The 22,457-nt window shown below is 36.3% G+C and overlaps 1 long non-coding RNA gene across 1 annotated transcript in view; it reads right to left on the bottom strand.

Moving 5' to 3' along the window:
• The window catches only part of LOC136794168 (uncharacterized), a 242,267-nt gene that overhangs the window by 1,339 nt on the left and 218,471 nt on the right, over window positions 1–22,457 (bottom strand). Inside the window, exon 3 of the long non-coding RNA XR_010840540.1 lies at window positions 1,035–1,177. This is a non-coding gene — a long non-coding RNA (uncharacterized lncRNA). The remainder of the gene's footprint in view (window positions 1–1,034; window positions 1,178–22,457) is intronic.

The raw sequence follows: 22,457 nt of genomic DNA, 5'->3' as shown, positions 1-22,457 counted from the left end.
ATTTCATGCTTAGACCATGCTGACCTGAAGCTCTGACCTTCAAGGTCCAATATATCAGGTACTTAAACTCCTCTATTTCCCATTAAATCTAATGCCTTCTTTAGAAGAACACATGGCAGCCCTTGTTCAGATGATATTTGAATAAAATCTGAAAATCTTAGAAAGTACATGACAAGTCTTTAGACATTCATCAATTTAACATGTAATTATCAAACACCCATCATGAGTAGCCATTGTTCTTGGCAAGAGAAATGTAGTAACAAACAAGAAAGATGATGTGTCAGCCCTCATGTAGCTTATATTGATACTTTAGTGAAGAAACAAATACACCCATATATATGTTCAGATTTTCACTGCTGCTGTGGAATAAAGGAAAAGGATGATGACCTACAGAGTGAATCAGATGTAGGTGAGGGAAAGGGATTTAGAAAGAACATTGAGATAAGGACCATCTGAGAGGTGTGACCTGAAGAATGAGGTAGCCAAATATTTCAGGCACAGGGAATGGTAAGCACAAAAGCCTAAAGAAATGGAAAGGAGGTCAGTGTAGCAAGAACCCTGGTGACCAAAGGGGAGAGTACAGGTAGACAAGTTTTGAAAATTAAGAATGTAAGGCAAAAAGATGACTAATGTGATGTTTGTGGTCATACTAGTGTATTATCTCACAAGTTGCCTAAGAATCATCTGACTCTTGGGGGTTGAAACTCACTATTTACCATTGATTAAAACCAGGGACTTTTTATCTCTGTAAAGGTACATATTAATTTAGCAGAAACCGATAAACGGATTTTTTCCTGATACAGCAAATAATCCCAAAGGCTATGATTTTATTTTTCTGTAGTATTTAACCCATGTTATATCTAACTTAGCATTATTATTCCAACTTTCTTTGCTTTTATTTTTCTACTGATACATTTGTGTCTTACATCCTTCTCTGAACCCACTTTTTACCTCACTGCTTTCCTCATTAATAAGCTAAATAATTGTTTGAAAATTATACTTTTGCAGTTGAGAGACAGGCAAGAGCTGCTTACATGGGGCCTTGTAGGCTCTGAAATGATTGCTGGGTGCCTTTTGGAGAATGGGTATGGAGGAGGAATGGCAGCAACGGAGAGACTGCTAGAAGCCTACTGCAATAGTCCAAGCAAGAGATAAAGTCAGGCAGAAGAGGGAAATTCTGTCGAGAAAGAAAGAAATAAAGTTGAGAATAAACTTTCAACCATCTATTTAGTGAGGTTTTGATTTAATGGGACTCATGGTAGTAGATAAATTTTGATATGTGAATAGTGGGGTAAAGGAGGGGAAATGTCAAGAAACAATTCTATTAGATCATGAAAATCTTAGGAGGGAAACCCAGAGTGTAAGGCCATTTTGTAGGACATGAAACAACACAGCTTGATAAGGATGAGAAATAAAGTTCTTGTTCTCTTCTTTTCAGTCAGTCCTACAGGAGACACATGCCCAGATAAATTGATATAATAAAAATAAAACATAAGCTAAATTTATAAAAATTTAAATTTGCAAAGAGTAGAAAGAGAATGCTTATTAAAGTTCAGTGTTAAAGCTACAAAGTAGACTTAAGTAGACATTATTAAATGCATGAGCAGGAAAAAACATTAGGACTCCAGAGAATATGTAATAAAAAGCTCTGCATAGACTGGGAAGAAGTTTAGATAAGCAAGAAATCTATTTTACTAAATATGTTTAGGAAATGTATGAAAATGTGACTCAGCATTTTCTCCTGGCCATGATTTTTGGGAATAAATTTGGTGAAGGAATTGTGGAATTTTCCATTCATTTACCAAACTACTGGGAAATTCTATTTTATATGATTTATAAAATCTCCACATCACTATCACAAAATTCATCTACTTTTCACTTGGGTCTCAATACAATCAAGCAATTTTCTTTTGTGTTCATTTCTTTTATCTAAGCAACCAATTGATCAGGTGTTTTTCATTCTACTACTTTAATTTTACACTAGTACATTTTCTGACAGCAAAGCCATAGATTGTTAAGAGAGATTACTAAACTAACCTACCATATTAGAGCTACAACAAAAGAGAATTTACTCTCGTTGATAAATTAAATTTTGTCTTTAAAAGCATGCACGTCCCCGGATACCTGGAATATGACTTACAAATGAGAAGTCCTTGTTCAGATTAAGCTCCCATGCATTATATGTCAAAGTTAAATATGCAATTGCAAATTACAAAGACATATTCTGTCTTTGTATATTGTGTCATTTTGGTGCATGTAGTGGGGAAAGCATGAAAGAAAAAGAGCTCATATATCAACAGTATCACTGTTGTATAGTTATTGAACCTTCAGAACCAGGAATCCCCAAGTGATTACTCAGTGCTGAAGGTCTGGATTTATTACATAAAGTATCCATAGAAACCAAGATGATGAAGGATAAGCAGCTTTGCTGTGATTAGTAGGTACAGGAGCACAAAACATAGGCAATTAAAAAAGCCAATGGGTTTTATTGAAAGAGTCAACCTCAACTCTCAACAAGGCAAAATACTCATTCAGTCAGCAACCCATTAAGCTGCTTAGAAAAATACTTCTCTGCTTCAGGTGAAAAATTAGCATGAGCTTTAGATGATAGGACATTTAGCAAATTCATTCGTGAAGTTCAATAAGAAATATTTTCTTGAATTAAAAATCATTATTTCTTGAGAGAGGCTAAATCAAGACAGTCCTATAATGAAGGGATAGGATTTTATTTCATCTAGAAAACCCCCTGAGTTCAGCTGAAAAATTACACTGAAGCTGCTATAGATTCACTTAAGAAGGAGATGCATAAAAAATACTAATCCAAGAACCTGCCTGTAATTCTTCCTATTCCTTGATTCTCTGTGTGTGCGTGTCTGTCTGTCTTAGGGCAGCCAGATTTAGCAAGGAAAAATAGAGAATACCCAGTTAAATTTGAATTTCAGATAAACAACAAATAATTTTAGACATAGTAAAAATTATTTGTTGTTTATCTAAAATTCAAATTTAACTGGGTTTCCTATATTTTATCTGGCAACCTAACATGCCTATGTATGTATGTCTCTGTGTATTCAGTTTTCTTGTTATAACTACTGTTCTCAGCACAGGAACAACTAATATTTACACAGATGATAGCCTTAGAATTATAGAATTTAGAGCAGGAAGAGACATAGACATAATGTATTTTAATAATCTTATTCTATAGTTGAGTAAACTGAGACTCAAACAGATTAAAAGACTTGTCAAGATCCCACAGCTAGTTTATATACAGAGAAGGAACTAGAATATAGTTGTCCTAGATTCCATTTCTTTCTCTTTCCAGTACCATGTATTTTCTCTCTTAAATCTGAACTACCAGGTGGTTTTTCAGTGACGAATTTGGTCCAGACTAATTACTTCATTAGACATACCTATTTATGCATCATTTTGTTTTCTGTATATGGGATGAAATACACACATACCCATAAACATATGCTATAGCGAAGGAGAGTTTCAAGGCAATGCATTATATAGAAAGAACATTTGTTGTTTGGGGCTGCCCAGAATCCATCCCTCCTTTAAGTATTAGCACCCAAAACTCATTTTAGGGAAGGACCTTTTCCTCCACTGAATACAGTCTGACAGGGCTATTGATCAGGACACCCTTCCTAACCAGTGAGTGAGCACGTGACCAACTTAACAAGCTAAGCCAGTTGACAGTTTTCATTTCCCATCCCCTGCTAGACATCAGTTTTAATTGTGAGGCAAGTAGCCAAAGGACTATTCCTCCACCCCATACCCTACCCAAGACAAAGAGATGGTTTCAGGTCATCTATTACAGTAGAAATGACTGAGCAAGACAATGGAACAGTTCATACTTCCAAGACACTTTAGAGCTAATTAGTTCCTTCTATTTAAAGCCTGGTTCTTCAGCTCTTTCACAGTCTTCCAATAAACTACCTGTTTAGCTAATAGAAGCAGAGTTGGCTTCTGGCTTCTACTGCTTACAACCAAGGAACTCTCACTGACACATAATATTTACGTATTTCAAATAGAAACTGAATTGTAATGCTGACATGGAAAGAACTTTTAGTGTCATAGGCAATCCAAGAACTGTGAGATGTAAAAGAAAGAATACTGAGTCATTGAAAATTTAAAATACAGTAAGTCCCCTACATATGAAACTTCAAGTTACAAACGTGCATCTGGTTCCAGCGTGGAACCAGAACCTGTTCCATCAACATCAGGCATGAAGGAAACTGCAGCTTGCCCTCTCTCTCCTAATGCTGATGATCCTTCAGCTCTACTATCCCCACCCTCCTCTCCCTCCTCCAGTCATTAACTCTCCTTGCCTGTTCACTCAATGCCAGCCACTGTATGCCAGCTGTGGTACTGTACTACTGCACTTTTCAAGGTACTCTACTGTAAGATTAAAAATGTTTTATTTTTCGTGTTTGTTTTTTATGTATTATTTGTGTGAAAAGTGTTATAAACCTATTACAGTACATACTATATAGCTGATTGTGTTAGCTGGGTAGCTAGGCTAACTTTGTTGGACTTGCAAACAAATTGGACTTATGAAAGCGCTGTCAGAACGGAATTCATTCATATGTAGGAGACTTACTGTATATACATTTTACTTGTGTGAGCATAAAATTGGTCTGAAAAAAATGTTCAATTTCAAAATATCAAAATTCAAATTGTTATGTAGATTGTTATTAATAAACTTCCAAAGATCTAAATATAAAAACTGAAATTATAAAGCTTGTAGAAGAAACAGAGGAGAAAAATGTTTTTACCTTGGGTTAGGCAAAGATTTATTGAAAAGTCACAACAAGCATGAACCATATAAAGAAAACATTGATAAATTGGACTCATCAAAACTGCAAACTTTTGCTCTTCAAAAGATACTGTTCAGGAAGTGGAAAGACAAACCACAAACCACAGACTGGGAGTAAACTTTGTTTAAAAAAATCTGATTTAAAACTTGTAGCCAGAATTTTTAACAAAAAAACCTCTCACAACTCAATAATTTAAAAAAAAACAATAAAAATGAGCAAAAGACTTGAACAGACACTTCACCAAAGGAGATACACAGATGGCAAATAAGCATATGTAAAAATGTTGATCCCTAGCTATTAGAGAAATGAAAATTAGAAACAAAATGGAAAAAAACTCACAACCAAAAAGAACCTAAGGATTCATGACAACTTAATTTGTTTTTCTAGATAGCATCCTAGAATCTGGGAAAAACTAAAGAAATCTAAATAAAGTATGGACTTTAATAAATGATGATGAATCAATATTGGTTCATTATCATAACAAATGTGCTAATTAAAGTAAGATGTCATTGATAGGGAAAACTGGGTGCAGGGTATATGGAAACTTTCTGCATTTCAGTAAATAAAAATCTTTTAGTAAATCAAAAACTGTTCTAAAAAATAAAGCCTATCACACACACACACACACACACACACACACACACACACACATGCACACACACCTATTAATGGCTAAAATTTAAAAGGGTGACTATAGCAAGTGTTGACGAGAAGTGGAGTTATTAGCACTCTCATATACTGCTGGCAGGGATGTAAAATATTACACTTTGTAAAACAGTTTGACAAAGCAAATATCTAATTTAAAAATATAAACTTTTATCCAGAATATATTTTTTAAAACTCTTACAATTCAATAGTAAGAAGACAATGCCTGAAAAATGGACAGAAGATTTGAACAAATACTTTACCAAAGAAGGTATACAAATGTCAATAAACACATGAAAAGATAATGAACATCATTATGCATTAGGAAAACACAAATTAATAACCACAATAAAATATCACTACAATGCTAAAATGGCTACATTTTAAAAGACTTATGATACCAATCACTGGTGAGGGTTCAGAGCAACTAGAACTCTCACATATTGTTGGTGGAAGTGCAAAATAGAATAATAGTAGAGCCCATTTGGAAAACATACGAATGACTAATAGCCAGAACCTGGAAACAACCCAAATGTGTATTAACAAATGAATGGATTGAATGGATAAACAAATTGTAGTATACCATACAACGAGATTTTACTTGTAAATAAAGGAGTGAACTATTGATACATGCAAAAATGTAAATGAATCTCAAAGTCATTATGCTAAGTAAAAGAAGCTGGACAATAAAGTGATATACTATATATTTTGTCTATGTGACATTCTGAATAATGCAAAACCATAGGGTGGAAATCAGAGGCTGAAGGATAGGAGAGGAGATTGACTGCAAAGGGGCATGAGTCACTTTTTGTGCTGATGAAAATGTTATACATCTTGACTGTAGTGATAGTTACACATTTAACAAACTCACCAAACTATCCACATGAGAAGAATAAATTTTATTTTATGTGAAGAATACCACTAAATACCTTTTAAAAAATTGAGGCAAACATTACAAAGAAAAAAAAAAAAAACACTAAAAGGAATCTGACAGGGCTTCCCTGGTGGCGCAGTGGTTGAGAGTATGCCTGCCGATGCAGGGGACACGGGTTTGTGCCCCGGTTTGGGAAAATCCCACATGCCACGGAGCGGCTGGGCCTGTGAGCCATGGCCGCTGAGCCTGCGCACCCGGAGCCTGTGCTCCGCAACGGGAGAGGCACGGGTACCGAAAAAAAAAAAAAAAAAAAGGAATCTGACATATGTTAGTGAAAACATAGAGGCTTTCCCAAGGTACTAAAGCTAAAGGACTTTGAAAGATTAATAGAAATTTATGTAGTAAAGGAGAGACATGACAGGTGTACACAGAGGGTGTTCGAAATAGGGAGTGCAATATGTACGGAGGATTGATGGTAGCATGAAACATGGCACACCCTGATCTGGGGAAATGACAGTAAACCATAGTAGCTGGGCATAGACAAAGACACGGAAAAAATTTCACAATGTCAGGTATAAAAGATGGGGCACAGGTTTCCAGCTTACTGAACTGAATGGACAATGGTACATCTCCTAATGCAGGGACAGCAGCTTTGCAAAAGAAGATCATGAGTTTGTTCTTGTATATGTTGAATAAAAGGTTCCCCCAGGTGCTACAAATATGACAAGTAAGGCAATTGGAGAATTGAGGTTAAACCAAATAAAATTACTAATATTCAACCACCCTGACCTATAAAAGGCAACTTATATGTTTGGATCTAGTAAGTTCCTAGAGTTCCTATCCAACCAAGAGTGATATTATTGCTTTCATTCTTTTTAAATAGCAAACACTAACTGTTCTTCAAGCAAAATTATTATAACAACCACACTTCATAATATAGAGCCATTTATGAAGAATATATATGTTTCATATGATGTAAAATACACTTTATGCATCATATATTTTGGGAAGTAGTTATTAATCATTTTCTTTCAAAACAAATTAAAGTAATTATTAACCACCACAGAAGATGATATCAATAACTAAAGGCATTTAGAAAAGAAGCAATTCACCAATGGACATTTGCCGAAAAATGATTCAAATATGACTCACAGTTGCTCCTCTGAGATCAGTTAACTGCTTCTACAAGTCAAACTCCAGCATCTGTAAACTCAAATAATCTATCAAATTCTTTCTGTTGTAATATTTCACCAATTACCAATTGTAAAATTTTACCAATTACTATTCAACTATAGGTAGGCAAATGCAACCTATTCACCAACTGCATACAGGAATAGGTTTCAATAGATAACAAATGGGTTCCTGATCAAGATGAGAAAGTATGAAAAAGAATGTGTGTATATATATGTGTGTGTGCATGTGTGTATGTATAACTGAATGACTTTGCTGTACAGCAGAAATTAACACAACATTGTAACTCAACTATACTTCAATTAAAAAAAAAAAAGATGGAAGAGTAGGAAGATCCTGAGCTTACCTTCTGCCATGGACACACCAAACTACAACTACATATGGAACAACTATCTCTGTGAATGACCTGAAGACTACCAAAACAGTTCTACATCTGAGGATATAAAGAAAAGGCTACATTGAGATGGGTAGGAGCAGGCAGTGATGAGGTCTAGTTTGAACCTACACCCCCAGTGTGGTGACCCACAAGCAGGAGGGATATCACAACCTTGGAGGTTCCCAATGAGGAGCGAGGGGTCTGATCCCCACCTCAGGCTCCCAGCTCAGGGGACCTGCACCAGAAAGATGAGCCCCCATAATGTCTGGCTTTGAAAATCAGCAGAGCTTACCTCCAGGAGAGCTGGAGAGCTAGGGAAAAGGAAGATTCTGCTCTTTAAGGGCTCCCACACAAACTCACTTGCTCTCAGTCTGAGCACAGAGGTAGCCTGGGTCATGTGGAATGAGCATAGAGATCTAACTGGTAAGATAGCCATCACTCACCTTAACCAAGAAACAGGGGTGTTTGGCATTTTGTGGGTGGCACAGTGACCTTGATTTTTGTCTCTGCTTAGAAAAAATTATACAGTGAACTAGTTTTATCTCATTTGATCCACAGTCTCAGAGTAATCTTTTCTGAGGTTAGTATACTCTGAGATTGTTAACGTTCAATAAAAGAATAATATGGACTTGCTGTGGGTACCAGACCAGCTTCTGAATGTCTCCGGTTGCTCCTCTGCTTTCTTTCTCACATGATTGAAAACATTGAAGCACCCATACCATAGTTTGCTATGTGGGCCATAGCTTGGTGTATGTTATACTCATGTGGCTTTAAATGTACTTCATTTATATGCCATAGCTTTTTGACCTGGTTTTCAGATCCATTCATAGGGATAAAGAATATGTGGTTATATATACAATGGAATATTTACTCAGTCATAAAAAACAACAAAATCTATCTTGCCAATAGCAACAGCATGGATGGACCTAGAAGGTATTATGCTAAGTGAAATAGGTCAGACAAAGAAAAACAAATACTGTGTGATCTCACTTATATGTGAAATCTAAAAAACAAAACAAGCAAACGAACAGAACAGAAACAGACTCATAGAGAGAACAAACTGGTGGTTGCTGGAGGGAGGCAGCCTGGGGGCTTGGGTGAAATAGGTCAAAGAGAATAAGAGGTATAAACCTACAGTTATTAAATAAATAAATCATGGGATATAATGTGCACTAAAGCAATATAGTCAATAATATTCCAATAACTTTGCATGGTGACAGATGACTAATACACTTACTGTGGTGGTCATTTACAATGTATATAAATGTCGAATCACTGTTGTACACCTGAAACTAATATAGTATTATATGTAAATTATACTTCAATAAAAAAGCAAAAAAAAGAGACTTAAAAAGGGAAAAGCAAATACATTAAATCAGAAGCATGACGTTTGATCTGTAAATATGCCATTTTCATTATATTGTCAAAGATGAGGAAAATATTACAAGTCACATTTGAAAAATCAGATTCATTTGTGTTGTAATATTTTTTCTCTCTCCATCTCCCACAACTATTGTGCTTCAAATCATTACAAATTCAGTTAAAACTGTCTAAAGGTGCCAACCTATAAAACCTAGTGTAACCAGCAACTTTCATTTGAGTCTTACTTGAGATCATTTATCTTATACAGCATTAGAAACTATTTTCATACTACATCAGGGAACACTTTCAAATTTCTCTGAGAAATAAGTTTTCTATCTGCTATTCTATAAGTAACAAGTAGAATTATCAAACCAAAGAAATATAGTAATACTACATAATTTAGCTATAATTCTTGCTATTATGTTCAGCAATTATACATTTCACATAGAACAAGAACTGGAAATCTGGTTATCTGGGTTCTGTCTCTGCCCAGAGTGGCTTTATGTATTGATACATTTCATACTCCCAATAAACTAGTTACTTAAAGGTTAGCTAACATCTAAATTTCCTTCCATTTCAAAAACTCCATGACATTCTGAAAGTCTGCAAAAACAGGAAAATATAAACTTGAAATGATTATATTAGTACTGCTTTTCTATAACTTTTCTGCCAAAGTGACTCCAATGGCAAAGATGAAGGTACACATTTCTCCTCAACCACCTCACGGGCTGGTCTGGGGCATAGCCTGAGGCAGCTGTTGGAAGCAGGATTTTTTAAAAATTCTAGATCTATCTTTAAATCCATTCCCCATTGCATTCCATAATATAGCTATATTGCATTTAATATAAAACTAATTTGTTTTCTAAAACGTAAAACACAATTCACACTATAGCAAGGTCTATTATGTTTATTGAATGACATTGAATATACCCCATAGACCACCTTATAAGCCATAGCCTGTTTTGAGAAATATATACAAGCAGCAGAGAAAAGGTATCTATGCCAGGGGTGACACCTCAAGTGTTATGAGGCCGGGCGGGAGACACGATGAGTGGTACAGGGCAGTAGTGCGGTAGGCTGTGGTGGGGACCACGGCAATCTTTGGATAATCTAAAGGAACAGTTGCTACTCAGCTTCAACCAGTCTGTTGCCCAGTGTGGCCAAAAATTCTGATTCATCAAGGCAGGTGAAAAGATGAATTTTATATGAAATTTCTCCTCTTTGTAAAACATAATGCATACGAGATAAAACAGGTTAGATGGCCAGATTCAGTTCAAATTCTGCTTGGTTTTGAGTCCTCAATTCTGAAGCCTGCTTCAGGAAATGAGTTCATTACACAGGAGAGAGAGCGTCTCCGTAGAGGATGAAGTAGAAAACCATTTTCAAAGGGTCAGAGTGAAGGCTATGGACTTCTGAGGGCAACAGTGGAATTTTCTTCCTTTCAATTAGATCATTAAAAGCAGAAAATACAGCAATTTTTCACAATCATCTTGGGTAGCCTAGCCTGGAGGCAGAAGGCTGTATCAGACAGACCCTAGAAAATGACTTCCAGGTTGATGAGAAAGCTGTGCATTTTATGTTTGCATTTAACCTTGGAATAATGACAACATATCTGAAAACCAGGTCAAAAAGCTATGGCATATAAATGAAGTACATTTAAAGCCACATGAGTATAACATACACCAAGCTATGGCCCACATAGCAAACTATGGTATGGGTGCTTCAATGTTTTCAATCATGTGAGAAAGAAAGCAGAGGAGCAACCGGAGACATTCAGAAGCTGGTCTGGTACCCACAGCAAGTCCATATTATTCTTTTATTGAACGTTAACAATCTCAGAGTATACTAACCTCAGAAAAGATTACTCTGAGAATATGGATCAAATGAGATAAAACTAGGTCAGTGTATAATTTTTTCTAAGCAGAGACAAAAATCAAGGTCACTGTGCCACCCACAAAATGCCAAACACCCCTGGTTTCTTGGTTAAGATGAGTGATGGCTATCTTACCAGTTAGATTTCTATGCTCATTCCATTCCCCCCTTTGTATAGATATGATTTAGATACCCAATCATAGAATTGCCCCTGCTTTCTGTCAGTCAGCTTAGAGAAAAGCCCAGCTTCCTCAGACCCTCTCCCAAACCCTAGAACATCCTTTTACTAAGACACCAATAGTTCTCCATGGTGCATGCTCTCCATTGTCGCTATGGGTAATGAACTCAACTCATTTCATTACAGGTGTGTTCCTGCTGGCCTTTGGCTGAAGGGCATTGACACATGTGAAAATTCAGAATGGTTTAACACACAATGAATCCATTCAGGTCAAAAGGTGATGACCTTGAAGGTAGCTGAAATGATTCTGCCCAGAATAACTCACTTTCCCTGCCAGGTCATGTCCTACTTCATTCTATTCTGTTCCTTTCATGTACTTGATTAAGCATTTTTTTCTGTCTCTGATGAATGCAGAGGGTTTGCAGGCCTTCTTGAGGTTCATTATTCAGACAGCAAATAACCAGTGTCTACACATTTATGTGACCTTACTCAAAAAGCCAATGAAGTATAAACATTCCTCTTAAAATGATCAAATTGAAAGTAAATATAGTATTGTGAGGGAAACAGACTTTGAGGAAGGCAATGTGTGATTTTATGTTTTTTACATTCTCTTTTAGTTGCACAAAAGAGAAGCAATTAAATTCCAAAATGCTATTAAGCATGGCATTTAACAAGAAAATATATTCTGCTTTGTGTGACTTCAGAAGACAACAAATGGAGTCATGTCTAGCACAGGATGTAGTCTGGCAAATTTGTAGACACAAGGAAATGATTATATTCAGTTTGGGTAAATGAGTGTTAAGACAGTGAAATGTAAAACTAGGACAGCCAATATTATTAGATGCCTGCAGCATTTCCTTGACATTAATTCTGATGACAATACAGAGAAAGGCATGTAGACATTTACTTCCAATTTGAAATAATATCAGAATTGTTAAACACTTATTATGGGTTTGAAAACAAATACAAAGATAAAAAGAAAACAATGACCCATAATCCTGGTGATCTACTAAATGTAACATATCAATATATGCACCTAAAAAATACAAACAATACAGAAAGTTACAAGTAAAATGTCTACTCTTCCTTTTGTTTCCAAACTGCTTCCCTCAATATAACCATTGTTGTTAATTTCTATATATCCTTTGAAAATGAGATATTTCAATGAGACATCGCCACATTTATTAGAAGAGTTTTCTAATAAACTTATTAGAAGAGCTTTAAAAAATGTAGTATAACTCTGAATGCTGGTGATTACAGAGAAACCGAAACTCTCATACATTGCTGGTCAGAATATAAAATGGTACAGCCACTTTGGAAAATTGTTTGGTGGTTTCTTACAAATTTAAATATGTACTAACTATATGACCCAGAAATCACACTCTTGGGCATTTAACCCAAACAAATGGAAACTTGTATTAACACACACACACACACACCAAAACCTGTTTGTAAATGTTCATGGAAGCTTTATTTATAAAACCAAAAATTGCAAACAACCCAAATGTCCTTGCGTGAATGGTTAAACAAATTCTGGTACATCCACATAATGGAACATACTCATCAATAAAAAAGAACAAACTACTTATATATGCAACAAACAGAATTGTTCTCAAGGGAGGGCCTCATGCTTAGTAAAAATTAACCTCAAAAGTAATTCCATTTAAATAACACCTTCAAAATGATAAAACTCTAGGCTAACAACTTATTAGTGGTTGTCAGAGTAGGTGGAGAATAGAAGGATAACAGAAAGGAGTTCCTTTGAGCTGATGGAACAACTCTTAATTGTGGTGGTAGCTACACAACTCTATGTATGGGATAAAATTGCATAGAATCACACGCACACACAGAGGAATGTATGTAAAAACAGTGCAACCTGAATAAGATCAGTAGTATTACACCAATGTCAATTTTGTGGTTGTGATATTGTACTATGGTTAGACAACATATTACTTTTTGGTGATGCCAGATGAAAGTTAGGCAGGTCTTTCTACACTATTTTTGCAATCTCTTGTGAGTCTACGATGATTTCAATATAAAAAAATATTTTTCAAGTTACATATATTCTTTTGGATACAAGTAGCAGAAAATTTTAATTCAATTGGCTTAAAAAATAGAAATATATTACTATCTCATCCAACAAGAAGTATGGAGATGGGTTAGCTCTGGGACTAATTAATTAAATGCTCGTCAGCATCATCCAGGACCCAGGACTTTTCCTTATTTCTGCCCTGTCATCATTAGCACATAACCTTTGTCCTTAGGCTAGCCTGTATCGTGGCCCCAAGATGGCTATCAAAGTTAAAAGTTATCACATCCAGTGGTAGAGGGACAATTTCCTATTAGTGTCTCTTTTAATCACAGAGGCAAACATTTTCCAGAAGCCCTCCTGCTAACTCTCTCTCAGTATGAGCTACTTTAATAAAAATACCGTAGACTGGAAGCTTGTCTCATTGGCAGGGTCACATGCCAACTCCAAAAGCAAATGCTGGGGCTAGAGGAGTTGGAGAGAGTGTCAGGGTTGGGGAACTGTAAGGAGGGATGGAACCACCATGATTGATGTAGACCAACCATGATCTACTCCAAGGGTTTCAAAAGAAGATGAATGTCTACAACTAAGAGTTAAATATATTAATTCAAGTGCACATAATAATATACCACACAGCCATAAAAATATTTTTAATTTATTTAATTTATTTATTTATTTTATTTTTTATTTTATTTTTATTTTAGATATTTATGGGATGATATAAAAAATTCTCAAAAGTATAATATAAAATGAAAGAAATAAGGTACAGAAGCATATATATATAATGTTTATTAGGCAAAGTTTTCAAAAGGATAGCAAACAACATTCATGTTATGAACTGAATGCTTAAGTCCCCTCAAAACTCACATTGAAATTCTAAGCCCCAAGGCGATGGTATTAGAGGGTAGGGACTTTGGGAGATAATTATGTCATGAAGGTGGAACCCAGTCATCTATATGCCAGAAAGCAGGCTCTCATTACACAGTGGATCTGCTGGTACCTTCATCTTGGACTTCCCAGCCTTGAGAAATGTCAGAAATAAATATTTGTTGTTTAAGGTTCCAGTCTACGGTATTTTTATTAAAGTAGCTCAAACTGACCAAAACAGTTAATATATTCTAATTCCTTGCTTTTCATCCTTTCCTTTAGGACCTCTATTTTATTCAGGAAAATACATAATTTATTTGATTAATAGGGCAAGTTGCCATACCTTCACTAGTACCAAACCTATTCATTTTTGCCAATTCAATAGATTTCAAAAGGGATGTCACTATTGGTTAGACATATATTTTTAATGAGTGAGGTTAAACATCTTTCCACATGCTTTTGACATTTGACTTTATTTTCTTTAACATTTTCAATCAAGTCATTTTTCTTTTAGTTATAGAATTATGTGAGTTTGTTATAAACCTAAGGAAATTACCTTTTTATTTGTCATTAAAGTTGCAAATATTTTCCATTTTTGTTATTTTGTTTGTACCATTGGCTATGTGGAACTTCCTAATTTTCATATAATTAAACTTATCAAAGTTCTCCCTTTCTAGGTTTTATAACCTACTTTGAAAGGCTTTTTCTATAAGATTATAAGTAAATCCACCCAGCTGTCTTAAAGAACTTTCTTAGTGGTATAAATGTTCTACATCTGCACTATCCAATATGGTAGCCACTAGCTCCAAAGGGTTGGGTACTTGAAATGCAGTTAGTAAAACACAGCACTTGATTTTTCAATTTATTTAATTTTAATTAACTTTAATTTTAATGTAAATAGCTACAAGTGACTGGTGGCTACCATGTTGGATGGTGCAATTTTAAAGTCTTTATGGTTTTATTTTCTAAAATATCTAAATGTTTGAGTCATTAGAAATTTATTTGGATAAAAGGAGTGAATTATCATGATTTAAATCAGTGATTTCTGTGTTATATAGGAATATAGTAGGAATACTAAATATATAGTAGGAATACCTACTACCTTAAGATTCAAATGAAAGTTATGGAAGCTATCCCCAGAAAAATAAATATGTGGAGATAGATATAGAGTTCTGAAGCTTATATTCCAGTGGCATGAAATAAATAATACACAAGTACATCATAAATCAAGATAATTTCTGATGATGATAAGAATCAAGAAGGAAATGAGTTATGAAACAAAGATTGTGTGGGATGGAGGGTGGGAGACACTACTTTAGAGACAATTGACAAGACAGGCTCTTCTTGGGAGAGGACATTAGCACTGGATGCACAATGATGAGTAGGAGCCAGCACCCCAAAAAGCTGGATAAAGAGCATAGAGTCTGAGGAAAAACAAGAGCAAAGACTTGGATACAGGAGTAAGTTTCATTCCTTGTAGGTCATTAAAGAGATCTGGTAAAGTTAGAGCCTACTGAATGAGGAAGAGTTAGATGACGTGAGATTAGAGGGCTCAGGGGGCCACACCATATCTCTGCTGGATTGTGAAATTAAAGCTTAAGCAAGCTAAGTTAAGTAGACTGAGTTCACACATGGTTGAAGTGGCAGAGTCAGGACCCCAGTTACTCCAAAGTCCCTACTCTCATCCACCACAGTGCCTGTCCTATGGTGTCCTTCTGATTCCAGTCTGCTTCTCCATGGCTTAAATAATGCCACTTGATATACCCTCTAGTCTCATTTTTTGCTCCCAATATTCTATCATCCCAAACTACTGACATGTCCTCAGAGAAGTCATCCTGGTTTTGTTCTAATGGCTCCTTATGCCTGTAAAGCCCTCTCTTGCCATTTATGCCTGATAAACAATTATTCATCTCAGCTGCCATATTACATCCTGATCCTCTGACCTTCCTAAAGCCCATCCAGGTACATTGACCCCTTCCTTAATAACCCACTGTAGCCTGTGCACATTGCTATGGAGCTACTTATGACAACTGATGGCACATTGTGTTAATATTTTGTCACTTCCAACTAAATCTCAAGTTCTTTAATGCCATAGATCATGTCTTACTCATCTTAGCACACTAACACATACATTTTTTTGAATGAATGACTAATGAGTCAATTTCCACATAAGGACACACTTTCCATTATGTTCCCTATTATGAACCATGGACAAGCACACTACAGTGCTCAGCTGATAATGCCAATAAAGGGTCTATTTGTCCTGAACTGTGGAGCTGAGGTTTGATTGGTGTTTCAGCTACATTGCTAACTTCCTAATATATTATGATAAAGCTTTCAAGCTCTCCATATTGTCGAATTAAGTCCTATCTTATAAGGAGCCTATCATTTTTATCTTTCCCTTGAGTTTTCGGTTAATAATTATTCAATTCTCTACTCACCACATTCTAGAAAGTCTAGTCTATTATTCTCAAAACCCACACAGACTTGATGCTTTGTATTCATGGTATTTTAAACATGTAGGAAGCTTAGAAGATTTTATACTGACCAACATGATTTTCAAGCCATTACTTGAGTATCTAACATCAGAAATTACTCTCCCATTTAAAGAGGGACTTAAATAGCTTTGCCTTGAATGAATCAGTGGCTTGGTATGATCCAGGTTTCATTTTCTATGTCATGACTTAGTTTGATTTAACACTGATTGAGCAAGCTGAGTAAATATAAATTGATTTTTTCAGGAATGATGCTTTGATCATTTAGCTGTCTATGTGGCTTATATCTGTAGTCATTATGGAGAGAAACCAAGAAACAGAATTGAAACCATGTTTTATGCATTGGAGAATCACTGGTCATCTAATGTGTGTGCACAAAGTGACCTTTTCAAATTAGCAAAGGAAACATCAAGTGCTGTGGAATTTTAAAGTCATGTAATCAAGTATCAGAGCCAAGGTCTACCTTAGACCAGATGACTTAGAACAAAAGTTTATTGCCAGTACCTGAGTCCTTCCTTCCAATGTCCAATCTACTCGTAAGGGTGCAATGAAATTAATAATGTCATCTGGTGGGGAAGTGTAATACCACCATGATAATATGTTCTAATTAAAGCACTCCAACTTGGGAGTGCCATCAACATCTGGAGGAAGCCCACAAAAGATGCCAAAGGATCTAATTGTGCTTTTGATGGAATAATTCATACAACTGGAATATTTTGCCAAGAATATATAAGACTCAACTTTTGCTCCCAGTATAGCCTTGTAGTGCATCCTGAACCTTAACTTTGCAGATTAACAACTATAAACTCAGGACAAAATACAAAAACAAAGCAAAGCAAATGAGAAATGTTCTACCTATAGTAGAATGAATAAAACAAGGCTGAATCTGGAGAAGAGTCACTTGGAAGAAGAGACTAGCAGTGTGAGTTGCTCATTTCTAAAGTTTCTGGCCTGGGAGCAGTTCACTGTCCAAACCATGTCTTTCTCCAATCATATGTTTCTCCTGCTCAAAATATACAGTGGTTCCCTATGTCCTATATGACAAACTCAAAACTTAAAAAAATATATCATTCAAAGCCCTTTGTGATAAGGTCTGACCTCACAACTTCATATCATTTCAATCACCAGGCCTTCCAAGTTTCTGGACTCCTATTCAGGTCAACTCCTCTTGGGCACTGGATCCTGTTGTCAGGTGCCAGCTCAAGAACATGTTTCCTCCAGTTGTCCCCTTTCTTGCCTGTCTCATTCCTTTTTCCCTCCAATCTCTGTATTCCTTCAGCTACTGCTCCAGCTCTTAAATCCTTTTTATAACATAAGTCCTTGAGAGAGTTGTTTATAGTCTTTCCATTCAGTCTCTCTTGAACCTACTCCAATTATGCTTTATCCCTCCAATCCTCCACTGAAACTGCTCTTGTTAAGTCACTAATGACTTTCCAGTTGCTAAATCTAGTAGTCGATTCACACTTCCCAAACTATGTGAACTACCAATAGCAGTTGTCACATCTGATCACTGCCTTTTCCTTAAAACATCTTATTCTCTTGCCCTTTGGGGTGCCACACTCTCCTAGGTCTCCTTTTCCTCAATAGCTGTTCCTTCTCTGTCTCCTTTACTGGATTCTCCTGACCTCCTGGATCTCTAAAGACTGGAGTCCCTGAGCATAATTCCTCAGAACGATTCTCTATCTACATTCCCTTCCTAGGTGATCCCATCTATTCCTAAAGTTTTGAATATCAACAATACAATTAATAATCATGAATTTATATATCAAGCCCTGATCTCTTCACTGAACCTCAATCTGTGATATCTAATTGCCTACTCAACATCTCCAACTTGGATGGCCAATAGATGTCTCAGACTTTACATATCATAAACTGAATTCTTGATTCCAACCCCATCCCCACCTTGCTGCCCAAGTTGTTTTTCCTGTGATCTTCTCCATCTCAGTCAATAATAATTCTGTCCTTCTTGTTGGAGTCAGTCCAACAATAGTATCATCTTTCATTCCATTCTTTCTCTCATATTTTAATATGCAACTAAATAGCAAAACCTATTGGCTTTACCTTCAAAATACTGATCAGTTATCACTACCACCCTAGTCTGAACTTTATTATCCACATACCAGAGACAAATAAACTCCCATTCAATAAACAACTTCCATCATCACCAAAATAAAAAGGAAATGTTCTCTACACTGTAGCTGGTGTGCAGGAAGTGATGACACTGCCACAGTGGACAGTGCACTGCATTAGGAATCTGGAGACGGAGGCCTCTGCTCTGACAGATGCATGTGACTCTGAGATAATCCACCTCATTTCATTTTGTTCATATCTTTAGTATTGTATTTACTCACTCAACCACATTACATTCTGTTTATACATGGGCCTCTTGTAAACACATGGTCATCTAAGGGCAGGGACCATTATTTCTTTCTGATGGGACTGAAGTAGGTGCTTATTAAGTGTTTATTGGAATAGTAGTTGTTTTTGAAGATTTTAGTTGGGTTGAATTAGAAGCGGATAAAAAGAAACTGAAACCAAGATCAGTTAAAGGAATACTTCAATAATCCAGATAGAAATGATAAGGAACCAATGCATATGGAAGTTGGAATGGAGATAAAGGAACTAACTGTATAGATGAGTTTCTGTTAGAGGTGACAAGAACTAGATGAATAATTTAGGTATAAGGGAGGAGTCACTAATGACCCTGATGTTTCTTGCTTGGGGAAATTTGTGGATGGGATTGTTATTAGCTAAGGTTATGAAAGCAGAAGGATGAAGTTTAGGAAATGTAGAGATTGGAAAACTAATGAGATCCATTTTAGGTGTGTCTTCCTGAAGTGCTCTTGAGCACTGAGTTGAAAATACTCAACAGTAATTTGGCAAAACAAATGTAAAGCTGGGAGTGGGGGATGTGGTGATTGGTGATATCATAGTAACTAACACCAGGGTGGATGAAACTGGCTAGAGAGTATGTAAAGAAAGAAGAAAGAGTAGTCCTAAATTCTGGAGGACACATCTCAAGGGGCAGGTGGAGAAGCTGATACAGCAGAGCTAGAAAAATTGTGCTTGGTGGACAAGAAGAAAACCAAAACAATATTAGAAACCAATGGGGACAAACCTTCAAGATGGGGGGATTAGTTACCACCACCGAAGCCCACAAAGAGATGAAATAAGATGAGGACTAAAAGAAGACAATTGATGGTTTACATTAGCCATTTCAGTTCTGTAGCCAAGAGAGAAGTCAGAGGGCAAAGCAGTGAATGGAGGAGTGACGGTAAAACATGTTAAAAATAGATACACCTTTTCCAGAAGTCTTGTGATGTCAGGAAGGAGAAAGAGGACATTAAAGATCGAGGCAGGCTTGGTACGCATTTGTTTTTTTTTTGAATGAGGGAGACTTAATCTGTTTTTAGGGTCCAAAGAAGAGAGAATCACAATAGTTAAACATTACAGGGGGGAAAAATAATAAGCAAAATTCCACAGGAGACAAGTCTCTAAAGTACAGACTGAGAAAAGAGAAAGGACATATCATTCATTTACTCATCCATTCATACCTTAAAAAAAATTTACTGTGCATCTACTATATTCTAGGCACTGTTCTAGATCCTTGGGATATATCCATGAAGAAAACACAGAAGCCTGCCTTTATGAAGCTAATGTCCTAGCAACATTGATAGAAAGGGGGGATATAACATAACAAAGAACACAATAAATATATAAATTAAGGTTTGTTAGAAGGTGACAAATACTATAAATTAAAAGATAGAGCATTTGGTGGGGAGAGGTAAGGGGGATTGAGAGAGTCAAGACTGGAGATTGGGTTATACATTTTTCATAGCATTGTCAAAGTAGAGATAATTGAAAAAGTATGATTTGAAGGAAATGAGGGGATTAGCCACGTGTTATATGGGCAAAACGAAAGGATGGGCACAGACATACATAAATATGGAGGAAGAGAGAGAAAATTTGCATTTTTAGTGTCAGAGAAATACAGATAAATTAACTGTCAAAGGAAAAAATATTGGTGCAATTTAGCTATATATTTATAGGTATGAAGAGCCAGAAAAAAAGAATTACAGTTGGCCCTTTGTATCCGTGGGTTCAACGCCCATGAATTCAACCAGGAGCAGAGGAAAAACTTTTTTTTAATTCCAGAAAGTTCTGAAAAGTGAAACTTGAATTTCTCCAATATTGGCAACTATTTACATAGCATTTACATTGTATTAGGTATTATAAGTAATCTAGAGATGATTTAAACTGCATGGGAAGATGTATGTAGCTTAATGCAAATACCACATCATTTTGTATAAGGGACTTGAGCATCTGCAGATTTTGGCATCTGTGGTGATTCTGCAATCAATCCCCCATGGATCCTGAGGGATGACTGCAATCTCTTTATGGTTCTCTGGGGAGCCACTCTGGTATCTCTGGGCTTAGTATATTAAACCTCTGTTAGCCGTGGGGTCAATGAAAGGTCACAGAGGTCCCACAGTTAATAGACTGCTTCTATCAGTCACACCATAGAGAATCTAAGCATGTAGTTCAATTTCATTATTACAAAACAGCCAAGCAGAGAACTTCACAGTTATTTCTCATACCTCTCTTTACTGATTCATTTGGTTAGCAATAATTTATTATTAAACTAAATTTACTCAGAATGCTCATGCACATAGATAAATAATGCCTCTAGCCTCACATATGAAGCAAATTTAAATAAAATTACACACTACCTGTGGAATTCCTCTTTCAACCAAAGACAGAGACACCATCAAGAAAAAGTTGGTCTAGATGATAGGAAGTGTTTGACATTTCATCAAACCAAGAAAGGATGATTGCATACTTTATGTCCAATTTTCTTGCATGTTCTCTTTTTTCAGGGTCCAGGAGAGTATGGCTCCTGATTGAAAATGGCATCGTTCTAGCCACAGTGACGTATGCTCAAAACTTCCCACAGTGAAGAGCTTTGAAAGATGAAGGGTAAGCTGTGACAAAGTGAGAGAGTGGCATGGACATGTATACACTACCAAACATAAAATAGATAGCTAGTGGGAATCAGCCGCATAACACAGGGCGATCAGCTCGGTGCTTTGTGACCACCTACAGGGGTGGGACAGGGAGGGTGGGAGGGAGGGAGACGCAAGAGGGAAGAGATATGGGGATATATGTATATGTATAACTGATTCACTTTGTTATAAAGCAGAAACTAACACACCATTGTAAAGCAATTATACTCCAATAAAGATGTTTAAAAAAGAGAAAAAGATGAAACTTCAGATTGCCACAAAAACCACTGGAGAAGCTGAGGAATTTCCATTAACTATGAAAAATGAAGGAGTAAGAATGAGAAAAGTTATTCTGATTTGTCACCTGTCTGAAAGAAGGTAGAAAGATTTTGTGTTCCTCCTCCACCATCTGACTTCCCACCCAGAGACTCTAACTCAGAAAACAATTTTAAAATATGGTCTGTCAGTTCTTAATTTGTGTTCCTCAAGTGAGCAGATCATGCCTCCCTTTGTTGTTTCTCTATATCCACTGAGAGGCAATAAATCATCACACCAAAAATGGGGGGGTAGGACCAGGCATTGTGACACAGTATAATCAAGGATGTACAGACCCTACAGAGAGGTACTCTAGTTGAGCATAGAAATTCCCTGGCAGAAAAAGCCCTGGCAGCGGTTTGCCCTGTAATTATAGCTTCTCATGGATTGCATCTGTTCAAAATGTCAGACAGCCAAGAGTGGGGAGCAAGGG

The sequence above is a fragment of the Kogia breviceps genome, chromosome 4, assembly GCF_026419965.1.
Source record: "Kogia breviceps isolate mKogBre1 chromosome 4, mKogBre1 haplotype 1, whole genome shotgun sequence".
NCBI classification, from domain to species: Eukaryota; Metazoa; Chordata; class Mammalia; order Artiodactyla; family Physeteridae; genus Kogia; species Kogia breviceps.
Note: the sequence above shows the minus strand (reverse complement) of the source record. Positions and strands in the feature narration are given on the sequence as shown.